Genomic DNA, 6,034 nt, shown 5'->3' on the forward strand with positions numbered 1-6,034 from the left:
TCCACGAGTCTTTAAAGAAGGCACCACAGTAACTCCGTTCAGAATAGCAACAAGCGAGATTAGACGTAAAGATCGACGCGGAGTGACACCACAGCATATTCTTTATATGGCTGCAAAGATAATGCGTTTGAGAGTTACCAAAGGACTCTATTCCACTTTCAAAGTAAACGCTTCTACTGAGAATATTACTCGACGTATGATAGAAGATAAAACGTACCTGGATGAATGTGTGGAAAAGAATATAGCCTTTTTGAAATCTATTCCAAACTCGATGCAATATTGGAATTCACGGAAAAAAAATTTGTTTGCGATGATAAGACAACTTGGGAAACTTACAATGTTTCTAACGATGAGTGCAAACGAAATACGCTGGCCACACCTCCTAAAGACATTGTACAGATTAAGTAGAGAGGGAAACGGTCAAGAACTGACAGATTCAATGATCGAATTACGAGCATTACAGAGGGCCAGCTTAGTAAACGAAGATCCAGTAATATGCTGCATTTATTTTAACAAAATTGTCGAGGTACTTATGAGAATCTTATCAGCAAAAAATTCATACAATCCCTTTGAAAAGTATAGAGTGATAGATTTCTTTAAACGCATTGAGTTCCAAAACAGAGGTAGCCCACACGCGCACATCTTGCTTTGGCTAGAAAATGACCCTAAAGAAGCAATATCGGAGAATATGACTAAAACCATATTACTCATCAGAAATTTGTGCTTAGTATCAGTCACTGATTTACCAGAAACATACGCTAATCAAGTGCACAAGCACACGTTTACATGTTTCAAGAAAAAAGACAATAAGTGTCGGTTTAGTATACCCTACTGGCATATGGACCGAACTCGCGTCATGATACCCATCACTATAATAAAGACGATGGTCGCAGAGAAGATTTGAAAAAGCGGGCCTCAAAACTTAATATGATAAGCTGAATAAGAAATCTTACGATACAATCGAAGAGTTTCTATTGGATAATAATATGACAATAAAGTTCTACTTAGATGTGATTCGAGTAAGTATACAAAGACTTACTGTTTTTTACAAAAGAAACATAAACGAATTGTGGACAAACACTTTCAATCCATGGATAGCAAGCGTACTCAAATCAAATATGAATTTGCAGTTCATTATCGACGAATATTCATGCGCGCGCAGCATATGTTGTTGAATATGTTAACAAGAGTAACAGAAAGGTAAGTTATCTTCAAAGACAATTTGTGGAATTACAGGATGAAAATCCAGAACTAGATTTTATAGGATTATATGGTTGTTGACCGTCTTTAAAAGGTAAAATCATTTCTTCTTAATGTGCCTTAATTCATATCAAAAGTAGATGTGTAGATTTATATCAGAAGTACAAATTTTAACTCTTAATTGTGATTCTACATATTGTGATATTATGAAACTAAGAATGTTAAAAATATTTTGTTTATCTAATGTTACGTATAGTTGACAAATCAGATATGGCTATGGTCAACTGCAACATAGTCAATACGTATTTATTCTTAAATAGTTATAATAATCGAGGAATTTCTGCAGTTGTGAAAATTTAAGTTTTTATTTCTTGCAAGGAATATTTATATACATTTAAAATTTCTGTTATGTTAAAGTAAAATATTAATAAAGATTTTTTTTAAGAAGTATAAAATAAAAATGTACGCGATTATAAATAGATAGATATCGATAGATATCGCGATAAATATCGCGTACGCGATATATATATTTTTTTACAAATTCATAATTGTGATTCTCAATTGTGATTCTACTTGATATAAAACTTAAGAATGTTAAAAATACTGTATAAAATTTCTTGTATATGATGCAATATTAGCAATAAAAATCTCGATTTTCATTAAAAATCACAAATTTTTCTTCTTTTGTACTCTGACATAATACTTTTTCCATCGTCGTCCGCTTGAACTTGTAACTTTCATGAATAGTCGCTTCGTACAATACATCTTACTCTCCATTTGTTTAATAGCAGAAAGCATCACCATCAGTTTGTTTAGGTTTGCATCATGCTCACATTCCAGATGGATGATTTTTTGTAAGGCTTCATCATTTTGAGCTTTTAGTTGATCGATGAGCAGTTTATTATTTGCAGTATCACAAGGAGTTTCGGAATTGAATTGATTTATAGAAATTTCTGAAGTCTCATCAATTGTGTACTGTAAGAAAAAATTGCTATATTTAAAAAACCGTGCAGTAGGAGGCACTATTTAATACACACATATACGTACACAAATAAAATATAAAATAATTAATCCTCCGCAAACTAACCTATTTTTTCACTACTTAAAAGGATAACTAAACTAACCTGATCAATGTAATGCTTCCATTCGTCATTATTATATATTTAGGAAGCGCTCACTTCCTAACAAAATAGAAAAATAGTAATGTTCAAATACATTATGATCTTATTGGAATAATGCATTCAATAAAATTAGAGTCGATTGTATATATACAATACGTCATTTACCTCTGTGCATGACATTTTCAATTTTCACCATCAATTATTACTCAATCACCACATTTATTTAATAAAAAACATGAAGAGAATAAAACTGCAACATGTATTAAACATGTGTATCGAACATCTTAACCTCACGCTGACGGAGTATGTTAAATGGAGTTTGATGTTTGATCAGTTTGATGACATATGGAGCGGTCCCAATATGGCGGTGCTGGAGGTAATGGTGGGGATGCGAAGTCTATAGTGGGGGTTCGATGTCGCTTCTCTCTTTATATAGAACTCTAGCGAGCTGAAAAAGCGATATAGGAATAGAAAGAGAAAGCTGCGTAGAATAAAAAGAGAAAGCTGCGCGTGAGCCCCTTCTGTCTTTGTTTCGCATGTGCGCGTAGACAAAGACAGAAAGGGCCTACATGCAGCGTTCTTTTTCTATTCTTATATCGCAGCCTCTTACGTGCTAGCATATGACTCGCGCACTCTATTTTATATTTTATATCTCTATGTATTGGGGAGAAAAGGTGAGGGATTAAGGGCTCAGTCACAATGAGAAGAATAAGGAATAAGATAAAGGAATAAGGAATAAGGGAATGTCGCATCTCACTTCAGTACACGTACATTAAAGTGAGATGCAATATGCCTTATTCCTAATTCCTTTATCTTATTTCTTATTCCTCTCATTGTGACTGAGCCTTAAGAGGGGCTAAGGTGGGAGAGCAAGGAAGAGAGAGGAGCCGGTAGCTTGCTCGTGCGCGCGCGGAGCGCGCGAGTTACAAGTTGATGTCCGCTGCTTTACAGAAAGACATTATTAGTCGACAAGTAGTCTTGTTTGAAGAATTTTTTAAAATAGCGAAGACATCCTCGCAGCGAGGACCCGCATTAGTTTGAATCGCAAGCCGGAGGCTTGCGGCCTGTGTATTTGTAAGAGGGCAATGAAAAATAATATGATTAATATCTTGAGTCGGATTACCGCAAGCGCATGAGCCGTCGTCAACAAGATTTTTATGGAATAAACTATGATTTAAATTGTAATGATTCGCTCTCAGTCGGGAGGTGGTGATCACAGCATCACGTTTTAAATATAATTTGTAATACCAAGGTTTAGGGGTGTTGATGTAGATTGTTTGGAAAAAAATGATTACCTTTAAAACGGGCTCTGTTAAACAAGTAATTGTGAAATTCAGTGACTAGCTTTTCTTTCTACTGGATGAACAGATCAGAGTGGGGCAACTTAAAAGAAGAAGTAACATTACCTAATCGGATCGCTTTTTTAGCTAGGTCATCGGCTATTTCGTTGCCCGTTATCTTTATGAGAAGGGATCCAAATGAACTGGATTTCTTTACCACGCTCGTGTGCAGCTATGATTTTGCTTTTTATTAGCGGGATGAGATAGTTGGAGCGACATGTGATAGGATTTGAAAGAGCGTCAAGAACGCTTTTGGAGTCAGAAACAATAGTACATTTTGTCTCATTTAGGTCGTAGGTGAGCAGAACAGCGTTGTATATTGCCCAGGCTTCAGACGTGAAGACAGAAGCGCGAGCGGGGAGCTTAAACATGAGGCTGCGCTGAAGCTGGGGAGAGAAGCACGAGGCTTCCACCTAGCTGCCGGAGTCTATCTTGGAGCCATCCGTGTAGAAGGTTACTGTGTCTTGCATAATGGGACCGAAGGCTTGAAGGAAGACATTTTGAACAGCTGTTTTGGGGATCCTATCGATCAAATTAAAAGCTGATATAGGGTTGATTTATAATAGCCATAACCGTTGATTTAAGCCGTAATCTTTAAGAAATTGACCAATCACAGTCGAATGTGAGAAGAATAATCGACTGTGATTGGTCAATTTCTTAAAGATTACGGCTTAAATCAACGGTTACGGCTATTATAAACCAACCCTTATAGAGGCCGTAACCGTTGATTTAAGCCGTAATCTTTAAGAAATTGATCAATCACAGTCGAATGTGAGAAGAACAATCGACTGTGATTGGTCAATTTCTTAAAGATTACGGCTTAAATCAACGGTTAAGGCCATTGCACGTACCAAAGTTTTAGTCATAATCGTAAGGCCATAAGAAAATAGACCAATCACAGTCGATTATTCTCCTTGAGCTCAAGGAATAATCGAGTGTGATTGGTTGCTCGGGGGGGTATCAGTTGTTCCCCGGATTTGCGATTGGCCTGTAGTAGGGTGGTTCGAAGGACCAAAGGGGCAATCCCCTCACGAATGCAAGCGAGATATAATTCGAGAAAAACGTGATAAGCAAGCGAAGCGACTCACCGTATCGCAGCCCGGCGCCCTCCTGGGTAGTCTTTCGGCCGTTCTCGTCCGTCCTCTCTGGCAGCGAATCCTCCTCGATAGCAATGCGGGAGGCGTGCAGGCGGACAAAGTAGCGAGCAAGCAGGCAAGCGAGCAGCAAGCAAACACACAAAACGGGCAAGCAGGCACACGCCGTTATATTCTTCGAGCACTCGACTCTGGCTCGTGCTCCGTCTCAACCGGCCGGCGATTCTTACGGGAGTAACGTGCTCCGGAAACTCTCTCGGCTCGCGCTCCTGGAAGTACGGCGCGAACGAGTACTATTTCCCAATAATTAGGCTTGCCGCCCGTGGGCGGGCAGCACGAGTCGGGTGAGTCGCGCGAGTATTGACACCTGTCGCGGTCCGCCAACGTCTCGCGCGAGTCTCAAACCGACGACAACTTCACGATTATGCTTACTGACTAATACACCGGCGAGTATCAAACGCAATTCAAAACATATCAACCATTACACCGGTGCGACTAACTATTATCTTACAATTATGTACATTATTTACATGTGAGCGCCAACCATTGGTCTATTTTCTTACGGCTTCTTACGATTATGACTAAAACTTTGTTACGTGCAATGGCCTTTACGGCGTCTATAAATCTGCCTTAAGAAAATCAAGGTCCGGATGGTAGAGGGGGGTGAGAAAAGAATAGATGGATAAGTGTGTTGAAAAGGGAGGGAATTACTGCGATATGTAGTGAAAGTTGCAATGATTTAATTTGGAGGAAAAGATCTAGGAGGGGAATTTTATCCCGTCGATAAGATGCGTCGGCTGTTTCATTTCGAGCAGCGATTGCCAGTTGGAAAAGGGTTTCAATTACAGGGTGATTGGTGATTGAAAAGTTTTTGATAAGATATTTGGCTGCTAAGAATTTGAGTTGTAGCCTAAGGGGGGGGGGCTCTTTGGCTTCGGCAAACATAATATTGATAGGGGTGGATATGCGATAACCGAGACAGGCTCTGATGGCTTTGTTTTGTATGATCTCGAGGCGGTGAAACTTAGGGCTGGATTTTAAACAGAAAATGTGGGAGGCATATTCAATATATCCACGCAAAACTGCTCGATATATATTGAGGAGAAGTTGTGGGTGGGATCCCCACCAGACTCCCCTCAACGCCGAAATGACGTCTGCGATCTTTCTGGCTTTATTGATGACTGCTTCCAGGTGCGGTTCACCGGAAAGTTTTGGATCCAGAATGACTCCCAAGAAACGTACTGTTTTCGAGGGAGAAACTGTATCGGTACCAAATTGA

At 39.0% G+C, this 6,034-nt stretch overlaps 1 long non-coding RNA gene across 1 annotated transcript; it reads right to left on the minus strand.

Moving 5' to 3' along the window:
• Positions 1-1,677: 1,677 nt before the first annotated feature.
• Positions 1,678-2,767, minus strand: LOC112468489. The gene is made up of 3 exons (XR_003042410.1): positions 2,487-2,767; positions 2,325-2,381; positions 1,678-2,175 (listed from the first exon to the last, which is right to left on the minus strand). It is a non-coding gene; the product is annotated as an uncharacterized LOC112468489 (long non-coding RNA).
• Positions 2,768-6,034: the final 3,267 nt, after the last annotated feature.

Source organism: Temnothorax curvispinosus, unplaced genomic scaffold (assembly GCF_003070985.1).
Source record: "Temnothorax curvispinosus isolate PA1 unplaced genomic scaffold, ASM307098v1 QBEX01018540.1, whole genome shotgun sequence".
Classification (NCBI taxonomy): Eukaryota; Metazoa; Arthropoda; class Insecta; order Hymenoptera; family Formicidae; genus Temnothorax; species Temnothorax curvispinosus.